The sequence below is a fragment of the Etheostoma spectabile genome, chromosome 17 (assembly GCF_008692095.1).
Source record: "Etheostoma spectabile isolate EspeVRDwgs_2016 chromosome 17, UIUC_Espe_1.0, whole genome shotgun sequence".
Classification (NCBI taxonomy): Eukaryota; Metazoa; Chordata; class Actinopteri; order Perciformes; family Percidae; genus Etheostoma; species Etheostoma spectabile.
The window spans coordinates 17,233,854-17,257,160 of NC_045749.1; the positions used below are offsets into that span (position 1 = coordinate 17,233,854).

Sequence of the window (23,307 nt, forward strand, 5' to 3'; positions counted from 1 at the left end):
GGCTACGGCGTAGGGTCCGGCGTAGATGCAGAGGGGTCTGCAGGGGTCCTCCGTCGATTCAACGCAGAAGAAACGGCCTTAACTGTGTCTGCCCTTTGGTGCTGGACAGGGTACAGTCAGGTTTTGGAATCTTTTCAATGAAAACAGCCACCGGCAGCGGCTGGAAACAACGCTATGACAGTGGTGAGCGTGAATCAAAACAGTAAAGATGCAGGGCGAACAGCTAAAGACTGAGCTGAAACTCGTTATCAAGCTCCGTAAAGACGAGGGGAGCTGCAGGTCTGAGTGATAACTCTCTGTAGGTTCACTGGTCGCTGTGGGTAGCAACCTTTTTCACATCAGCACATTGTTTTAACACTTCTGATACATTGCTATTGTAGAAACGTTTGTGAAGGGTTTACAAATACATGGTGTAATGGTTTTTGTATTGCTTCCTACCAATTTGCCATGTGTTCAGGTTGAATTGCTAGCTTTTGTCCCTTTCTTTTTTAAACTTCGGTGTAAACCCACTGTGTGGCTGAAACTTGTTCCAATAAATAGCTTCCTTCACCCTGCAGAACTGGAGAAATCATTTATTTTATAGATTTTCTGCTTTACCATCAAGGATTACCCTCTTCACCTTAGCCTCTTGCTTCCTTATTGGCTTAGCTATTGATTGCCCTCCATCTACTCTGCTGCCTTCAAGGTGACCCATAACTAATAAACACTCCTCGAAAAGTGTGCCAAGCAGCAGCCTAAAAATATGCCCCTGTATATTTCTGTCCAGGTCTATTGCTGTTTATGTTTGTTCTTAAACATTCATTGAGCTGTGGGGATACCTTTCATTTACTGCCCCAAACAAGGGTTGATTGATTTATGCAAATGAGTGTGGTCAACATGAGCAACAGGCAGTGCTATACCATTTTTAAGGTCCTCTGGTCGTTAAATGTAAATAACTACGTTTAAATTAAAGTTTTCCAATGTAAACAGCTCGTTTTAGTGCAAAAGGATTTAGGGCACAGCCTAGCTGGTTAAAGTGATCTTGTGCTCCGTTCCCCTCTCTTTGCTTCCTAAGAGGGTCACACTGAGCAGTGTGATGAAGAGGAAGCATCTGTCTCTAAAGTGTTCCTCCATTATCCACCCATTGTGAAGGGCCGGCACCTGAGCAAACAAAGGCCTTTCATTATGCCATATTCACCAAAATCTCGACAGCACCTTTACATGCTGAGTGTGTGAGGCTGAGAGTAGGGAGAAGAGAGTAAAAGGAGAAAAAGAAATATTGTATGGGAGCTCTAGATGTTCCAGTCTAGTGTGCTTCTTAAACAAAACTAACAATGACCATTAGTTACGAGAAACCTTTGCTCACCATCATTCCAGCTGAAATCTCTCCCTCCTAAATGGCTCTTACAGCCGAGTCCCAGATTAAACAGAGCATGTTCTAGCAGCCTGGGGCGACTTTTTGTAAATGTTTTCAATGAGAGGGAAGCGTTTTGCTCGCTGCTTTCGCGTTGCTAAACGTCTCAACAATTTTTGGAAAAAACTTCAAGTCAGAGCAGAAAAAACCCTGACATCATTGAACTTCACAGTAAAATAACAGTTGGATGAGGACGGGAGGTTCAACGGTCGCCTAGCAAGGATAACAGAATGACGCAACTAGCCTGATCGAGGCGTCTTCAACAAAAAAGAAAGTGCAGTGTGCCTTGCGTTTTACTGATCGCGTCATAAGATAGACATGGATGTTTGTGTTGCTTTTTTACAACTCCACGTATTCACTCTTTGAAAATGGGCACTTGACCTGCTTTCCACACATTGGATTGTCCTTTCCAGGCTAATGGTATTTTGCATAATGCCATTACTAAGCTGAAAGCATGAAATCGCTCTGCTTCAGCCCAGTTTTGTAAAGGAAGAAAAACTGTGCGTGCGTGCAAGAGCACATGCGGGGGATGGGTGTGGAGTGGCCATTGCAAAGACAGATTCTTTGCAAAGATTAGTTAATGAGAAAGGGAGGACACTGTCACAATGTTTGGGAATTACCCAGCCTAAGCACAGTTAAAACAATTTTTATATTAAATTATCTCTTTGCAAGACAGTTTGTCAAAGACGTCATCTGAGCTGTTCATCGGCCAACGTTTATAGCCAACAGTTATTAGCTACGGATCTAAAAATATCAACCGGGGATAGTTAGCCTTATCAGGCTCTGGTTAAAGACTAAACCATGGCTGGCTGTCAGTGAAAAGAGGGATTCCAGAGTGTCCAATCTTTCACTAAACACACCACAGGGAGCCTGGGAGAAGACACTGACCTCACCCTCTTCTGGCCTTCTGTGCCCTGAAGTGGGATCTTTCAGGCCAGCTGCAACATTGATCTTCTAGGCTAAAATTTCAAGCGCTGAAAAACAATCTCCCTGTTGGCAAATGGATGGCAGAGCACACCCGAGCTCTGGGTTCGTCAGTTCAGTGGAAGCCCGCAGGATGTGTGGAGTGGTGTTAAAGGGCAGGAATGCTGGACAGGCAGAGGAGATAGAGACGTGTCAGCAGACATTCCCTGGAGAGATCTGATGGCTCTGTCTCTGTCCAGGTGAAGAGGTCATCGTCACTCTCAGGACCTCTAACTCTCCCTCATTTTGTACACTCTGTATTCGGTAACATAGGACAAGTGGAATTGTTACATGTCAGTATGCTATGCTAATACCCAGCATAGCAAACTGACATGTTCTGATAAATATACTAGACTAAGGGCCCTAAACTTTTTTGTCTCTATAGATTTACAACCGTGTCCATAACACACTGCTGAACAGAAGGTGATAAAGTGGGAAAAGCACTACACATAAAGCATGAAACATCACAACTCAGAGCAAGCCACATGAGTAACTGCACTGAAAATACAATGTCAGCTTAAGGTTAGCTCATCAAAACTGTTCTTAAAATGATTCCTTCTAAATGCATTCTTAATCTAGAAATTTCATAAAGGCTAAAAACCACAGGACTTTCTAAAGCAACTAAAAAACTAAAGCTAAGTGGTTCCATTTTGCTTATCATCTCTTACAACTTCATACCTCTCTCCGCTCTGTCTGAAAGTCCTGGACTGAGTGATTAACTGAGTAGTCTGAAATTGTTACATAACATCTCAGCAGACCAGTATTCAGCTTTTCACCAACCAGTACAAAGTTTAGATTTTGAAAACCATTGACCACTTTTTTTTTTTTTACCCAGTTTCATGTGTACATACTGTAAGTGCTTTGCAGCATTTAAATAGCCATGCAGCATAAATAGTCCTACTATAATATTCATAGGTTTAATTCAAAACTTTGGAAACCTCTGTAAGAAATGCACCTATTGAGTCAAAGTTTGTCTAATAATGGCTACTCTCGAGCTTTTCATGTGCCTCAGTAGATATTGGTGTTGTAACATAAAGAGGATGTTTCAAAATAGGGAGATGCAGGTTTACTGTATATTGTATTATTTGTAGTCTTGAATTCTCCAGGCACATTCAGAATAATGTAACTTTGATTGTAACTCTTTGTTACTATAAAATTCTGCAGGGCAATTTGTCAATAATGTACTCCACCAATACAGTACATGAAAACGGGTTCGGTTTGTTGTGATTAGGGATACAACGGTGATGCTTACTGAGAAGCTGCACATAAATATTAAAAAGCAGCCTTTGCGTCTCTAAACTACAACAGCATATTAGGTCCATTATAGACATGGCAAGTGGAAGTGTGTGATAAGGTAGATCCCACCTTCTTTGAAAAATAATTCTTCTGAGTTTTGTTTCTTGTGAACTTGTAACTTTATAATCTCAGAATATGAGTTGTTTCTTTTCTCGGAAATTTGTGAGATGTTTTTCTCTGAATATTACCCCCCCTCCCCTGGCTCTGTATTTTTGTTTTCTTACCTCAATCAAACCATCTTCAGTAAGATGATTTTATACAACTGGTTAAAAAGGACAGTTCAATGTTCAGATTGTTTGACCACAAGGAGGTAGGGGTTACTGACCAATAATCATTTACATTTATTGATAGAACACAAACGGCAGTCTATTGCTAAGTAATCACCGAATGAACTTACTAAGCACAAATCATCAAAAGTGCACAAGAACATTTTGCGCTCTAAAATGTCTCCACCATCCAAAAGCTACTAGAACACTGCTGTGTTTCCAATGCTTTATTTTCCTGTCAGGGCTCACTCTCAAGCATGAAAGGAGGGGCTGCAGTGTGTGGTAATAAACTGGTATGGTCAAAAATAAAGTTTCAAGAAACAGAAAGGTTTAAGAGGTGAATCAAGATTCAGGGGTTAAAACTTGTTGTTTTGTTTGTTGCCTCTGGCTTGGCTGAGTGCTCTGTCAAACACAGTTGGCAGTATTTGTAGGTGGAATGCCAGCAAACAATCCTGTCCTTGGCACTGAGCTGTGTCTCCGATTGGTTGGTCAGGGCTCCTGTGTAGAGTGCAGTGGGCTCTTGAGGGGATGTCATGAACCTCTGTATGCAATATGTCCTGGTAAAGCTAAAGCATCTTGCAGCTCCACGTGTACCAGAGGAAACGTGGTGGTCTACCCATACTGCCCAGGTTCAGCAAGAACTGCAGTCCTCCCTTTTTTAATTTGGAAGATAAAAACCACACTGCCAAAATAAAAATAAATCCCCTTTGTGTATATCTCTTGTTGCAGTTTACATGTCTGGTTTTTCATTCACATGAATGAGCTTTTGTCTATGCACTTATATATCTACCGGTCAGTAACCATCACCTTACACTAACGGTCAAAAGTTTGGGGTCACTTTAGAAATTTTCATTGCAGTCCATTATAGACAGAATATCAGCTGAGATCAGTTGCATTGTTTTTTAACCAGGGCAGCAGTTTTCAGATTACATAATGTGCTTACATAATTGCAAAAGGGTTCTCCACTGTTTTTCTAATTAGTTTTTTTTAAATGATATCAGATTAGTAAACAGAATGTGCCTTTTGAACACTAGTAAATAGGCAATGTAAATATTGCATTAAAGATCAGTCACCCACTCAGATCAGCTGGTATTCTGGCTGTAATGGAGTGGTATGGACATTTGTAAGTAACCCCAAACTTTTGACCGGTAGTGTACATCAAACATCCCAACAGGACTACAGGCTGTTATGGGCTAGACCTTAACTAAAACATCTTAGTTAAAACGTTAGAGTCTCTCATAAATAGAAATGCAGCATAACATGCACTGCAGGTGATGTGAAAAACAGATCTTTCCCATTGTTTGATTCAAATAAGAGTAGGCTAGACTGGTACTTGAGATTGAAGAGCACTAAAATCTCATTTGTGGTGTCTGTCATCACAACTGAAGTGCAGAGGACTGCCAGCTGCAGCTGTGCTGAGCTATGGGTAAACCTTTGGTTAACACATACTGTATGTATATTGTGTGTGTTGGAAGGATGCACTATGCAAAACAAAAATCCATTATTCAACAATAAAAAGTGTTTTTTAACTCTCACTTATCTTACATCGTGCTGTGCTTTTGAAAGCCACTTACCACAGCCGAACGCAGAGGAAAACAGAGATCACGGGGTCAGAATTCCAATCACAGTGTGGAGAATCGACAATGCAACACAATAAAAAAAAAGCTAAGGTGATTCATTATTTTGGGCTGCTGAGTGTATATTAAGTGCTCTTATTTCACATAATTCTTTCACATTTTCCTTAGCTAACCTTCTGTGTCTCACAAATTCTTCCTCTCACCATCTCTTTTCATTCCATTTCTCTTTGCTTTCCCTGAAAGACAGATCTATGGAGCGAGAGAGTTCTTGTCTGAGGCTGTCTTATCGCCTGTCTCAACCCTGCAGAGAGAAATTCCTCGCCATTTGTTGAATACAAGTGTGATAGTGTGCGTTAGTGGCTCATCTGTGGCTGCACTTCCTCACCTGGCACTCGTGTGATTAGATTTCGAATCCCAGCCTGCAGCGGATAAACTCTATCTCCATTGGCCAGGCCCCTCAACATCAATCTGCCCAGGCTGATGGCCCTTGTTGTGGCGGCAGTCTCATAAAACATTCCTACCGCCCTGCTTATGCATAATAATAAAAACCTTGACGTTCTACGCAGCATGTCATTTAGGTTGTTTTTTTTTTTTAAATGATGTGTATCCGTTTTACAAGTGAGACAATCAAGTCATCCCAAACGATGAGCACCCGGCCGTCTTATCCAAAGGCTGCCTCTGAGACAGGATGCTGGACTCTCTGCAAATCCAAATCCACCATGTGGTTGGACGGAGGTGTGATTGAGAAGGAAGTGGGGGAAAGGAGTAGAGCAGGACAGAACAGGTCTGTTTATTTATTGTTCTCCTCTGCTTTAACGACTTGTGACCGGCTGGCTTTATTAAACTGGGCTTTGAGCACACACATAGCAGCACTAAAACTTCCTGATGGCTGAGAGGGGATCAATTCAATCTGCTGCCCGCAGGAATTACTGCTAAGTAATGGTCCTATCACACAGGTAGGCCTCGCCTGCGTTTGTGGTTAAATGGACCATTTAAATTCTTTAATCAACTTCAGTATTAGCTGCATGGGGGAGTGCAACTACTGACACATACTGTATGTGCAGGTTTTTTCATGAATTTCAAATAAGGAGCTACCACTAATCCTTCAGCAAAAAGGGTCCTACAAAAAAGACATGCTGAAGATCCTCTGTTATCACAATTGAAAAACCTCCTAGAACAAGATCATTTTTATCTTTATTTAGCACTTCCTTAAACACACAATAGGTTTCATTTGATACATATTGAAAATTCAAAGAGAACTATGGAGATCCATAACAGAACATCTAGACAGTTTTCAGAAACCTTACTTAATTGTATTTAAAGTGATACTCATTGGTCTCTCTCTTTCTGATTCTATATTTATTTATGTTACTTGTCCTGACTCTGGAACAACAAATTCCACTCACAATGTACATGGGGATCTAATATTTACACAAAGACTTGCAATAATTAAAACGTTTGTAAAACTTTGAATTCAATATAGCCACATGAAAAAAGGCAAAGTTTTGTCCTTCCTCATTTACATACATATGTGGAGGCACAGAATATTCTAAATTTCTTACAAAATAATGTAATGCAATGCAGTATACCAACACAAGCTACCATCTTAATAATTACCAGAATGATTAGCAACATCTTAATGATGGTTTTAAAAAAAAACTGGACAAGTTGGATCAAATTTACTAATTATTGCAGGATGGTTATATTGGACTGTGTGAGATTGTACATAATCTTCTTTTACTGCCTATCCTCTATCACAATTGTATTTTAGTCTCCCTATCAGCAACCACTTTTGCAAATTACTGATAATTGCTAAATGCTTATTGCCAAACAAGACACTACAGGTGTCAACAAAGTTACTTTCCAACACCACAGCACGTTCACTATCTGGAATCTTTTACATGAAAATGTAAGAGTTTATGGCCAAATAAGCAGGTTGTTCCCCCCACAATAATCTAATCTGACGCTCCTGATCTGAAAACTAGGGGGGTGGATGGTTTTCATCAACATGTTCATCGTAATTAAGGTTACAGATGAAAGCAGGGAATCAGAGTGCATGTAAATGCTCTGAATGTGTGTTGTGTACACTCTAAAAACCCCTCCCCCGATCGCTTGTTGACATCTTGGTCTCCTCGACCCCCTGCCACCTCTGTAAATTGTGTTTCACGCCTAGAAGGTTACAGAGAAAGGTTTGTGTTTGCCGAGGAGGCCGGATTAGTGCTCATCAGTCGTGGTGTGTGAGATCCCAGCACTGACCCTAGGGGCAAAAAGCCAAGCCGCTTTCACACTGCAGTACACGGAGCCTATTGTCACCACTCATCCAAAAGAAAAGACAGCAAATTGCCATGTCAGGAACTTTGGCCCCCATGCCAATATAGTACACAGCCTGTGCCCCTCATCTAGCCCATTAATATAAAAAGGAGTCACAAAGGGTGTATGGTGCAGTTTAATTCCAGCTACAATTTAACAACAGCATAATTTCATGTAGGAGTTTGTGGGTTTGCTTCAGAACATTCCATTCAAACCAATTTAAACTGCAATAAAGATTTACATTTATTGCAAACAAATGCATATTCAAACTGCGTGGGTTTAAGTAGGGAGGCACACACATGTATCTGCCTTTAGATGAAAAGAATATAAGTTGATGATTACAAAAAGCCAATGCAAAATATTCTATATTTTTAAGATGAAAACATGTCTTTGGATATATGTTGAGATAAAGAAACCCATTGGAAGTCTGTTCCAATAAAATCCTCAAACCCACTGACTCAGTTAGTAGATAGCGCGCAAACTACTGGAACAACTTCTGTATCAACATTTTTTTCATTATCTCCTATAATTGTCCTAGTTGTACTTTCATGCTTTCATACTTCTACGCTTACAGACCCAAACAATAATCGACTTGAGGAGATTAGATCATTTGTTTCTTGTCTTACTGAGAAAGCATGTGGCGGTCAGAGATTTACACGCCTACCAGATGACATGACTCATTAGGGTGGATTTCTTATTCTGCTCAGTAGCCAATCATGCAAAGATAGTTAGGCATTTCTGTCTCCATGACACTGACAGACACTAAGATTAACAAGCTTTAGAAGCACAGTTGACTGGACATGAAAAAATCTGCCAGTATTGCCCAGATGATGAACTAGGTTCTGTAGGGTTTGATGGCATTGAAACTGTGGTTCTCCTTGGAGTAGACCACTGTACACTACTTATATTAGGTGTACACCCCAAAAAAATGTAAAGAACTCATACTAAAGTACTTGGAGCACTGCCGGTAATCAATAAAAATTCACAAGCTAATCCTTTCTAACACCTACGCCTCTGTGCACTCGAGTAAAAGAAAGCCTGCACAGGGGAAATTGTGTTGAGTTAGAATGAATTAAATGTTTGTATGCACATTGTTTTTCCATCAGTTCTATTGACATACTCACAAAAAGGCCCTGCATGTTTCTAATCAGCATGGTAGCCATCCTAAATGGCAGCAATAAAAGCACACAGATCTTGCAGGAATATAAAAGCGCCAGTAAAATAAAACGCATGATTTAATGACCATCTGTTGGGAGCCGGTGCAGACCTTGCTGCGACATGCTTTGTGAATGATCAAAGGCAGCGTCCGCATCGAGAGCGATTCTCCTCAGGAAGCACACCGGGGAATTAACACGCCACCCAGCACAGATCTATTTTCCATGAAGTTTGGCCCTTTTGATTCCCTAACTGGTCTGCCACAGTCTCACAAGGTGGAAGAGAGGGAGTAAAACAAAGTAATACACACACACACACACACACACACACACACACACACACACACACACACACACACACACACACACACACACACACACACACACACACACACACACACACACACACACACACACACACACACACACACACACACACACACACACACACAAAATAGTCCAGCGCTACAAAATGGGAAGCTTCTAGCTAAACAGAAACACACTTAAAAGTTTGAAAATCCATTTGTAGAATAGCCCAGCGGAACGATTCAAAAGAGTTGTGTATTATTAGGATTTTTCTCCCCCTTTCCAACTAGCCCTGCCATCGGCTGCTTATGTTTATGGCCTATCTGAGTTTCTCTAAGAGTCCATTTAAGTGTTGGGGGACGGATGCCAAATGACCAATCAGCACTAAAAGAAGCATACACACAGTGAGAGCGGCATGCTGATGTCCTTAGACAGACATTCCAAAACACTCGGCTCTTATCTCATCAAGGCTCAGTAAATAAAACATTTAACAGCTGCGCCAGACTGAGGATTGCAGAGACAGTGTGGGCATCCAGCCTAGTCCAGAAATAACATGTAGAGAACATAGAAACAGAGACGCCCAAACTCATATCATTACTCTTGAGTTATAAACACACCTAAAAAAAGATAGATTCTCAGGGGGACGACGAAACAGAACGAGCATTCCGCTGGCGAAGCTCACGCTTCAAAAATTTACCACAAGGCATGACAAATCTCAGGTGGGCTCCAGACAAATGGCATACCCACACAAACGCTTTCCAAGTGTTACAAAGATTAACATGCACATCCTACGGCCGACATCGTCATTAACACTTTGATTTGCTCTCTTAACATTCTGTGTGTCTTCAATGTCTTTTATCTCCACTTAATTATGCTTCCGTTTCCACTGCCTGCCTGTCTGTCTGTAAGACTGTGTGCAGTATTTAACATGCTGAGGGGACATATGTCCACCCCAAACGCCACAGAACAAATTTGCTACTTTGTTTGCGTTCACAGCTCATTTGGTCCAATCCATGTTTTGGCATTCTGTTATTGTCACGCTTGGTGAGCTTTTCTCCGCTGCCTACCGTGGGGGGCTTCCAGGGGCTGTCAGCTGAGGCTCACATTCACACTTTATCCTGCAGTATTTCCTTCAGGCTTACTTTTTTTGTGTAGTGCACAGAACACTGTCTGAAAAACAGCTACTGTGGAAAACCATGTGTGCCTCGTCTGTGGGGCATCGCCAGCGAATTTTGAAGAAGCTAGTGTAAAATTTCAAACAACTGACAAGGAACTTGGGAGGTGAAGGTAAAGTTGCTAGACAAATGGCATCAAGGTCAACTGCTTCCTCTTCTTTACCACAAACCCACCCACGTCTTGACCTTTCGGGCATTGGGTCAAACACACACACACACACACACACACACACACACACACACACACACACACACACACACACAGAGTCTTTAGATACAATCAGATCAGAGACCAGTTTCAGAAAGCAGGTTTAGTGAAAACTCTGAGTTACCGCAAATTCAAAATATACAGTAAAGCACTGTAAATGAAATGTCAATACCCATAATGCAATGTTTATTACAGTAATTAACCAGAAAAGAAAATAATGGTATTTTACTGGGCCTTTTGTGGTAAGCAACTGTAGAAATTACAGCAAAATCTAACAGTGTAGTTAACCCTGAGATGAGGGAAACTCTGGGTTTTCTGTTTCGAAAAGGGAGGTTTCTCAAACTTGAGAGAAGGGAAACTCCAGCCCATTTCAGAAAGAGACGTAACTTAACCTCTCTTAAGACTCAGTAAACGTAGTAACTGAGTCTGGGAACCTAACTTGGTCTGGAGCAGGTTTTCTTCTCTCAGTCTCCTCCCTCTGACACAGCGCTCTCTCATTCATTCATTCATTCAGTCTGTATCAGGCGTATTATAGCGCAGTTTGTTATCTGCATGAGAAAAACAAGACTATCAAAAGTTTTTTCCAACATTACATGTCTTTGTGTCAACAATCCCGTTGATAAAGAAGCTGTGTTACTTCACATGGAGTTGAACATACGGCGGGAGATGCTATAGAGGCCCCAGACTATAGATGGATTTTTATTTTCAGATATATGAACGGTATCGTTGTCTTCCCAGTCTATCAATTATGTAGCCTACATAACCTTCTCAATCCTCATGTCACTAACGGCATCCATCGTGGACATCCGAGCAGATTGCAAACAGCAGTTTTCTGGTGGTGCGGTGCAAATTAAAGCCGCTGTGTGCAGAGCCGTCGAAAAGTGTGCCTCGCTCTGAAACGTTTTTTTTTGTTTTAAGAGGTTTTTGTAGTGTTCCCTGGACACAAACCAGGTAGAGCCATTAAAAAAGGAGTTCCACATGATTGCAGGGGAATGATGTAAAACCCTTTGAAATAAGTGATTATAAATTATAAATCGGGGCCCCAGCACTACAGCTGTGTGTGCCTTGTCGTACCTCTACCACCAGCATAGTCGCACGCCCACATGTAAACAGGCTCTCTGACACAGGGAAAGCGTCAGTGTGGTGTTGATCACTCCAACGGCTGTGGAGGTTGAGGGGACGGGACAGGGTCTTGTTTGCAATTTCACAGGTGGAGCTAGCTGGTGGTGGGAATGTCCCAGCTGGTCTCAAAGGACTAATCTCCCCAGCTAGCAGCAGTCCATCCACCCACCGACTGTAAACACAATGGCTCCCTGTGGTACTGAGCTGATTGCAGTTTCATCAGGGCCAGGACTAGAGTCAGTGGAGAGGAGCTCTGTCTCACACTGTTTGATGAACTTGTTTATTTTTCCTGCGCATGGGAGGCCCAGAACAAACTGATTGGCAAGCAGCACGTATATCAGCAGCTAAGAAAGCTTTCCTGATGATACTGGACAGTCAGTGGTATGCCAAAGCCACAGCAAAAAGCTTAATTAGAGCTTTCTGAAAATAATGTCTTGATACCACCCCCTATAATGCCCATTATTACTGCTAAGTATGCTCCTCCATCAAGTATGGCATGTGCTAATGCGAGTCTCACAGTAGAGAGCCAACATGTTTCAGTGGGCTCAAATAGCTTTGCTGCACTCTCCCACTCAGAAATTAATCTTCTTTCCAGCCGACACCTCTGCACATGCCAGACACAGAGTGGAACACATATACAAATACTAATTTGTTTGTGTAGACCGAAAACTCAATTTCTATCTAAAACCTCTCAAACACACAAAATTCTGCACATAGATGGCATCTTGATTATAATTGTTTTGACATTATTTTTCACCCTACAAAACTCCTAAATTGTTTAAGTAAGCTAGTTAAACAAGCATTATATTGATAAAGTGTGGTGTTTGCTAAAGACAGGAGCCGTTTTCCCCATACTCGCTTGCTTCTGTAGTGAAAATACATGAATATGAAAAAGAAAATTAGAAGATATTACGCAAACTGTTTTCTCTCACTACCACCCACTAAGTTTGACATCTGTTCTCCACCTCCACCACAATTTTTACTGTCAGTCATTCTTCCTACCATCTTCCTCATGTTTTCCCTTTTCTTCAATACTCAATACTGCACACACATACTGTGGTGGAAGTGTGAGGGTGATAATGAAGTGTCTGGGAAAAGAGGATTAGGTGGAGTGGTGGGAATCATCCCTGTGGTATAAACGCTCATCTCTCCCTAAGGAAGGACACATGGGGCGTCTTTCACTTCAGTCCAACTAGCTGTCTCGGTGTCACTCTCAGCTAGCATACTGGGGCGGCTGCTGTGGCCCTCAGGAGGCAACAGTGAGGGGGTTAACACAACGACGGGCCCAGCACCTAGGGAACGCTTGGCGTTTCATCCTCTGACACCTGCCTGTTTATTCTGTGCAGCCAGGCTGAGAGGAGCATATAACGCTGGCACTGGGAAAGTGGAGATCTTCACCAGGGGAACAGGCTGACACAGGGAGAAAGATAGAGGGTGAGAGCTAGAAAGACAGAGGAAGAAAGGGAGAGACTAACTCCTCCTCTTCCCTGTGGTCTGACAAAAAGATGACAGCTTTCCTCTGGAGCTTGCTCTGCCCTCTCTGGGCCGAAACCTCACTTGTAGGCGAGCGGCCTGTCAGACACAGCTAACTAGGCTGCCCCACGAGAGATGCAGAAAGCTTGACAGTTTGTGACTAGTTGGCAAAAGGCCACCCAGGCAGGTCAGTCTGCACAGAAAGTGTCAAAGAAGTGCCACTAATCAGCTACCAACCAGCTCTTTAGAGATACTCACATGGATATTATCCTTTCTCTATGCCCACAGCTAGTTCAAAGACTCATTATTAACAGAGAACTGTCACATACTCAAGCCTCAGATCTATATGCCATCCCAACACTATTGTAAACATTAGGCACTTGAAAGCAAACAGTGCTCTGTGTGTTATGCTTTTGTGATGCGTGGTGGTTGCTGAAATTATGGCATGTGCTGCTTAGGCAGCACAAAACCCCAGGAGCCCTGCAGTGTTTACCAGTGGACCTCTGCTGTAAAGCAAGCAGTAAGGTAAAAAGGTCCATGAGCTAGCCATAGTTAACATACCATAATTGCATATAGTACATTTACATCTCCAAATGAAATAATTTATAACAGTTGTGATTTAACAAAACATGTGCTACCACACCTATTTAGTGTTAGCTTCCCTCTCACCAATTGTGTGTGCTCTCATATGTTTAAAGCCAAAGAGAACAACCCTGTGCCATACTGAACCAATCAGGCTCAGCACACGTGCTTATATATGTATATACTGACAACTGCAGTAATCAAATCTAGCAGAATTGTGTCTGTATTTGCTGCATACAGTATTCATATTCAAAAACAGTCAAATTACTTGTTTGTCCAAACTCAATGGCTGTTAGGACAAGGTCTTCTGCCTGGCCTAGTGGTCGTTTATTGATTCAATGACTCTGCTTAATGGAAATGTCCTGCTTATATCTTCCTTGATCTCCACTAGTTCTTTAATTACCTTCATCACTGTTAAATGTAGAGAGTAGATGGCATGGAGAGAACCTCTTTGTTATGGAATGTAATTCTATTAAACTTAAAAGCAAACAGAAGCAGTAGTTTTGATACTAAACTCCTTTCATATTTCATAGCACATCAATACTCAGGTTGTATATCAAAACCTGATATTGTGTATTTCTTAAATTTCAGTAAAGGGTTTGTTCCTTCTTTCTGTTATTTCAGGTGTCTTGTCTTCCTAATAAATACTACTTTGGAAGAATTTCTCCAGTGTGCAATCCGAGTAAACGTTTTGAAAATAATAGGGTTTCATACAGTATGATTGGTATATTGGCATGTCGAGATCATTTCTGAACATGTGGCTTAGGTCTCTGAGCTTCTTGTGATGTCCTTGCAGTAGCCTTGCCGTGATTGGCGAGACTATGGGATGGGGTAGTGCCCTGCCAAGAACTGTCCCCGTCTGTCAGATCTCATTGCTCCATGCTGCATTGCTGGGGGCAGCGGGACCAAAACTGACCACTGAGTCAACTGACAAGACAGCTCAGCATCCACTTATCCCAGAATAAGAATCTCTCTCTCTCTGTCACACACACACACACACTTGCAAATTCAGACAGAAACACAGACATGGCATCATGCAAGCAAATGCGTGCACAGTCTCTCTCACTCTCTCTCACTCTCTCTCACACACACACACACACACACACACACACACACACACACACACAAAAGAACATGGACAGGCAGAGTGCAGGATCTACCCCCAAAACAGCCACAACAAAGCCTGTGCAGGACATAAATGTGCTCTGACATTGAGGTTGGTAATGCTTTGAGTTGTCTAAAATCTCAACAACTGACCCAGAAATGCTGGTGCACAGAGGGGGTTTGGGGGAGGTTATGTGTGATGCAGTGTGGAAGAGAACTAAATTGACACTTTCTTGCCCCCTTCTCAAGCCCTGTGGTGGTATTCTCACTTTATGTACAATGAGGGGAGACAGAATTAGGTGGATCCTTAAACTGGGGTGCAAGTTTTTTGTTGTACAAAAGCACGTGAATTACTAGGTGGTTAAAATATACATAAGGGGTACACTATGTTGTGGGATTGCAGAACATACCTCCTCCTGTCCCTTGATTAAAGTCAAAGGCCACCTTTGTTTCCTCTCGGAGAGAGAGTGAGAGAGAGAGAGAGAGAGAGAGAGAGGCTGCAGAGGTCAAACACAACGGAAAACAAGCAGCTGTGATGTGTTTACAGCAGAAGCCTGAGGGATAGAGAGGACCTGACAACAATATCATAGCAATATATATATAACAAAATTATTCTCTGAAGTCGAGGTGGCCTACTGTATGCCTGTGTTGTTCCCTTGAAGACAAACTCAAAAACATGCAAAAAAACATTTACATATTATAACTTTCAAAACAATGCAAATACCTTATACAATAGTTTTATGATCATTTCAAAACCCTGTACTTTACCAAGCCAAAATGTTACAGCATTCAGAGACTCCTTGTCCTCTGCTGCCTCAAGGCTTGGCTACGGCCCTGAGGGTTTGAGCTGGAGCGGGCAGAGCTTAGACCGGGTAAACCCCGCCCACTCGGCCGGCGATTTGATTTCACCCTGCAGCTCTGTCTGGAAACCTGCACGTTTAATTCTCCTGCTTCAGCTCACAATTTTGCAGGAACCAATCACAAACTGGCTTATCTTTTGGATGGTTTAACACAATGACGATAGAGAAGCGTCCAAGCAGCTTCTTGTTTACATTCAACATAGCGGCGGCCACTGAACGCCACCAAAGCGCAGCAACTTGTTGATGCCATCACTTCTACGTCACCCGGATCATTGATCTGATTGGTTGAAGGACTAATTGCGTACAGTCATTTCAATTATGCCCGTTGGTCACGCCTCTTCTGCAGAGAAAATACAGAGCAGACTCCCCAGACCAATGCTAAATCTTAAATCTATTGAGCTTGGCTTGGTCGGGTGATAGCCAGACTAGGCAGTGCTAGCATTTCAAACTGATAAGGCTCCAGACTTTCTCAGTTCTCTGGTTCAATAAACGGTGGGTGAGATTCTGGAAGAGTGACATCCTCCACCTCAAATGACCCCTCAGTGGAAAAGGCAGTGAGACCCTTTGTCAGTCTGACAATGTTACTGGAAATAGGTAGGTAGGGTACTGAGAATATCTAGTGCCATTCTCCATCACAGAGATACAGCCTCATAGTCCCCACAGTCTCTCAGTTTTTAAAAAAATCCACAGCAAGCTAAGACAGGCTGAAAAATGCATTGTTTAATACTCTTCAGGATTAAAAAGGAGAAACAACAAAGGCCATGTAATCATCTTTTAATTTCAAAAAGCACTTGGAATATGTATTTCCACAAATTCCTTCAATTGTAGTGTTCTTTTTTACACATTCAGGAAAACCCAGCTATCGAGTACATTGAACAAAAACAACAGTTCCCCAAAAAACTGTCAATTTAATAGCAAAGTGTGAACTGTGAGTGTGAGAGTAGAAACTTCTCTTTGAAAAAATGTGTTTCTGATTGGTCCTGGTTAGCTCAACGGAGCTTGCTAACACCACAGCCAAACACACAAATCTCCATACAGTATGATAAGCTGATATGTGTGTTGTTTGAAGTTCGGCCCTTTCCCTCGGCGCACTGCAGTGCCAGAGTTTAAGTGATGCCATCAACTAGCTAATGACATGACTGCTGCAGGCAATGGCCGGCAGCTTGATTTACACATTGGGACAGAGATAAATGCTTCATAGGCTAAGAGAGGAATACCAGGAGGACATGTCTCAGTTACTTGTCCTTCTCGCTAGGTCTTAATCGCAGATGAGCACCTCATGAAATGCCTTGGAACACTCATGTCTCATAAGCTTAACGCAACACATTTGACCAGTCCTGTTACCACCGCTCATAATGGCCCCGTGTCTCTTTCCTCTCCATTCTTTTGTCTCAACATTTTTACAACTCTTCCTCACGCTGTCCCTCTTTCCTTCTAGTGTTAATTGACTCCCTGAACATTTCTTCTTCCCTTCCCATTATAATGCAATGTTAATCCTAAATATGGAACCCACTGTTGTAGGCTTAAATGAATGGCCCAATCATTCTGCATCAATTAGCCCATCCATCATTGCTGATTGGAGGAGGAGGGGGTGTTCGTGGTGACTGCTTTCTGTGGTGGCAGGAGGGAGACAGGGATGGCATTAGAGAGAGCTTTCAAGCTGAAATGCAATTTCCATCCCTACTTGGGTACCGCAAACTGCAGTCCACACGATGACCTTGTCCTGCCAATTTCAGTGGAATGCCATCTGAATAACATCATATCTGTAATAATTGGGTGAAATGATCTGACAGTATGGGGGTACAGTACTTCTCACATGACCATTTTCAATATAATGACTAATGTTTCCACTGATGTGTCTGCACTTGACACACACGCACACACATACATATATGTACATACACACATATATATATACATATATATATATATATATACACATATATACATACATATATACATACATAAATACATACACACACATACATACACACACACACACACACATATATATAATATATATATATATCATATCTATACATATAACACACCACACTATATATATATACACTATATATACATATATATAACACATACATACATACACACTATATATATATATATATATATAATATATATATACACTCACACACCACAACACACACATATATATATACACATCACACACATAATATATCTATATCCACACACACACCTACTATACTAATACACACATATAAATACACACACACATATAATACACACACACACACACACACACAACACAATACATTATATATACACACACACATTACACACACCACACACACACCACACACACTTCTCATATATACACACATATTACATACACACACACACTATATATCCACCCACACACATACATATATGTATATATATAATATTATATATATATATATATATACACACCCACATGTATACACACACACACACACACATATATACATATGTACACATATAACAACATATGTCCATACACACACAATGTAACACCATATTATATATATACTACACACATATACATATATACACACACCACATACTACATATACCATATATACATACATCTACATACCTTATACACACACACACCACACACTATACACACCACATATACATATATATATATATATATATAATAGATATAATATAATAGTTAGTTGTCACCAACTTCCATTAACAATACTTAGGCAAGAGACTACACAAAAAATAAAAAATAAAACTCTTTGTGTAAAACAGATAAACTTTGTCAATACAAACAGTATACAAATATATATAAATATATACAAATATATTGATTGGGGTTAAGTGGAGTGTTGTGGCTTTTTCATGCATATTTTTAGTCAGTCTACTGGGTTACACATTAAATTAAGGCACGGCAACATTTTAGTGGTAGCTTACAGTACATTGTTAATGCATAAAAGGCATTACACTTGGGATGTGTAGTGTAAAGTTGTTATTATAAGAAAGTGCAATTTACAAAATTACTTCTCTGCTTATGCAAGAACGAGGCCAATTCAAATAAGGATTTTTTAAATTTTAATTTTAATTATTTAAATGTCACTGGCTCAAGCCCATGCAAGAGGGCACTCCCATATTTGGATGGTGCTATGAAAAGCAAGCATGACAAATACGAATTAAAAAGCCTTCTCTTTAAAATGAAATTAGAGGTAAATTTACTTACTTAAATACATACTTAAAATCAAACAGAGAAAAGAGAATACAAATGTATTTATGCTGGAGTTTACCTTGTAAATTGTTTCTAACAGTAGGGCTAATCCCGCAGAGAAACACAGACATTTATATCAGTGCTGCTCTAACACACTTTTAAAAGCACATGGAACATTACAGCACAAATGCAAGGTGGACCTAGATCAGAGTGTAACTAACGGCCCACTAAATATGAGTAGATAAGTAAATCCCGAGGGTACCGCGTTGACTGAGGAATCTTTGCATTCAATTTATCATTTTACATTATTTAGGCTACTCCATGGGGAAATACCATATCTCTATCATAAGTTATGCTAATGGCTGGTACTACCATCTGTGAACTGAGGACCATCAGTCAAGCAGAGTGTGCAATCTATGACTTATGAGAATAATACGTCATCATTGAATGATTAATCATATAGGGGAGTTCTGGGGCATCCAGTAAGTTGCGACAGGGACATAAGGCCATCTAACCCAAACCTGTCACACACCATCCTATATATTGACCTATACACAGAGCCCCATGCCCCTGTCCCCTCCAATCTACCCAATAAACAAGCCTGGGGCAGGATCCAGACAGAGGATAATGGTTCATCTGGAGGTGACAGGTAAAGAAAACAGAGCTCTTTGCATAACAAATGCGGATAGAGATAAGCACGGTGAAGCACTTAGGAATCTTGATAAAGGCTTATCCAAACATGTCCAAAACTGGATACATTTTCTTTTCTTTTTTAAACATGCTGGAGCACTCTTTTGGAAGAGCCAGTACTGCAGTTATTGAAATGCTGATATTGTATTTCTGTGGTCAGATAAATGTACTAAAGGTTTTCACATTTCACCCAAAGATCAGAGCCAGGCCTCATATACTCATTATTTTCATTCACTTATACTCATTCTGTGAATTCAATTTGGAATTTACAGGCCTTTGTACACACATCACTATCTCAGCAGAGCCACGAATGTAGTCTTGTCATTGTTTGTCTGCATCCGAATAGATGTCGTTTTTAGTTGCAGAAGAGGGCAATGAACCACATGAGCACCACCGCAGCCGGGCATATTCACAGCAAGCATAATTAATCTCATACGTTAAAATGTGTTGGTACTTGCTATGACTCATAACCACTGTTCAGGAAACCTATGAGGGAGGAGAGCTGGTGGCCCACAGCGCTACAGCCTATGTTATGCAAGCAATGACAAAGGCTGAGATCAGTGAGCATTTGCAGCCCGTGGCCAAATTAGCCCGAGTCAGGACGTACAAAAACAACCATGCATGTTCCCCGCCGCTTGACTGGAGCAGAGAAAAGAGGCCCAACCTGAGAAGAACGATTTGTTTAGGTGGTCTAGTTAAAGCCTAGTGCTAAATGGGCAACGGTTCTGGTTAGAATGCTAATGAGCCCATTCCCCTCCTGGATGGAAACATCAAAGGCAAGTGGAGCTCCCTCTCTCTGGCTACACAGGGCTTCGTGGTATCATTACATGGTTCAGTGTGCGCTTGCATTTGTGTGTGTGCGTGTGTGTGTGTGTGTGTGTGTGTGTGTGTGTGTGTGTGTGTGTGTGTGTGTGTGTGTGTCAGTGGGTGTCTGAGAAAGTGTCAAATGGGGGGTGGGACACAGACAACATGATGTTTACATTAGGTATATTCTTTTGGGACTGTGCCAGCATCCAGCCATACTGTGACACACATCACATAAGCAATCTGATACCATTTATAATTACCCTCTATTCACAGAGGCCTCATTTAGCGTGCTATTATCAAAGATCATTGTTATTTCCCCCTATGTATGTATGGAATCCCAGTGAGACCAACATGTCTAATGGAGATAACAGTGCTATTTTGGTTAACCCCATTGTGTACATAATACAGAAGACACACAACCCAGAGAGATTTCCCATCAGTGATTTCTAAGGATTTAATGTGGTTTTATTTTGGCTAAGAGACTGGATCACATCACTCCAGTTCTGAAGTCTTTACACTGGCTTCCTGTGTCTCATAGAATTGATTTCAAAGTACTTTTTCTAGTTTATAAATCACTTAACGGTTTAGGTCCAAAATACATTTCGGATCTGCTACTACACTATGAACCACCCAGACCTCTCAGGTCATCTGGGACAGGTCTACTTTCTGTCCCCAGAGTCAGAACTAAACAGGGTGAAGCAGCTTTCAGTTTCTATGCTCCTCATATCTGGAATAAACTCCCAGAAACCTGTAGATCCGCTGCTACTCTCAGTTCTTTTAAATCAAGGCTGAAGACCTTTCTTTTTGATGCTGCCTTTCTTTAAATGACTGCTCATTTCTTTAAATTTCTTAAATTTTATTTTTGTGTTTTATGTGTCCTAATGTTTCTATTTTGTTTTTAACTGTCTATTCATGTGTTTTATCGGTTTTTAATGCTTATGATTTTTAACTGTTTGTACTTGTGTTTTATCTGTTTAACTGATTTTGTGTAAAGCACTTTGAATTGCCTTGTTGCTGAAATGTGCTATACAAATAAAGCTGCCTTGCCTTGCCTATAGGACAAATCTCACCCAGGGCTTTATTTTCACTTTTTCCAACCTATTCACACTACTCTAGCTGCAAGCCAACAAAACTATCACCAACACAAGTCTGCTTTGCTGTGACCACACATCATGCTTGAATTAATGAGAAGATGTACAGAGAGGTGAAACTTTTCTCCTAAAAGATACCTACACATATGAGAGGGGAGGGGGGGTTTAGCAAGGAGAACTTCTTAAAGTGTGTAGGTGGTAAACTAACTTTTGTTGCTTAAAGTAAAGACTTGGTTCACATTCTGGCGGTGGGAGGCCCACCTCCAGAACTGTGAGAACTAAACATGGCTCAGGTGCGTGAGGCCAACATGATGGATCATCCTGTTGTGAAGCTGCCCCTCTGCAGAGCCCTGAGAAGACAGCTGGGAGATAAGGCAGGCCCTATATGAGAGCACATCTCCTCTTCACATCGATCCTCGCCGCCACCAAGGCAGGAGGTCTTCAAATGCCAAACCACAGATAGGGGTAGAGGGAGGGCCAGGGTGAGAACAGAAAGAACACTTTTGCAGGTTTAGCAGCCACCTGCTAGTGATAAAGACACTGGTAGATAAAACCCCTCTTAGCCTCGTGAAGATAAAAGGCAAACGGTGTAGAGCTTTGTTCTGGGGGGGAAAGTAACATTTGCAGCTCTCTGATAGAGAATTGTAATCTCTCTCTGGTTATAATCACCTCCGAACGTTTTAACATGGCTATAATAACATAAAACACACTTCACAAGAATGCACACATAAGATATCATAAAGTAACAGACATGTTGTGGTCATTATTAACATGATAAAATGTAAACGTTAGCATTTTAAAGATAATTGACCTTGTATCTTGTGCCAGAGTAACTCGGCAGCAATAACATTGCTGGAATTCAATTAAGTTTGAAAGGAGGCTTTGCTCTCACAAACATGTCAGTTGCTACAATTAGAATTCCTCTGGAGTTAATAAGCACAGCTGCAGGTCTAAATCAACTAATGTTTTCGTGCAAAGAAACAATAATTGACACGTAAGATCTCACGTTCCAGTGTTGACAGCCGTAAATTTGACTTCATTTGTGTTGCTGCTGTATTGAAACGAAGCAAACCTGTAATACCCCAATGCCTATTACTAGTTAAAGAAGGACCTGGATGATTCAAAAAGTCTAAGTGCTCTAAGATTTGTAGAACTGTAAAAAGTGATTTGCTGCAAAATAACAATAAGGAAAACATAATAGCAAAGAAAATTGCTTCTTGTGTTTACTGAGAGTCGACTGCAGCAGAGACAGACACCAATCACCAATACCTGCTTTCCAGGGCTTGGTGTGTTCCTGACCTCTGATCTCAATCAAGTCTTTTCGATGGTTGCGCGCTGAGGGCCTCTCCATGTCACTGATACAGATTGGGATGCCTCAATTCTATGCAACAACGGCTGGAAAATGTCTAGTCTTAACTGTGTATAAGACAAGATGAGGGCCACTCCAGGCAGCGTGATTAGATGTGAATAAGATTTCAACAGCCCTGTGTACACTTTAATGTACCCCATGTGCATTGAGCAGTTAACTATGCTGTGGCTTTCTGCACACCCCTCACCTCTGATGACTCATATTTCATGCCAGATGTTTAAATTCTAAAAATAAATAAAAATAAATATATAAAAACCGAAAAAGTGCCATCCTGCAAAGTGCATTATTCTCTCCTAAGTGCTGTATTTGGCCTAACCAATTTCTACTCCATAACCGTAGAACTTGAAGGAACA

The 23,307-nt window shown here is 41.2% G+C and overlaps 1 protein-coding gene across 6 annotated transcripts in view; it reads right to left on the reverse strand.

Moving 5' to 3' along the window:
• Nucleotides 1-23,307, reverse strand: part of macrod2 (mono-ADP ribosylhydrolase 2) — a 473,980-nt gene that overhangs the window by 324,781 nt on the left and 125,892 nt on the right. The window lies entirely within an intron of this gene.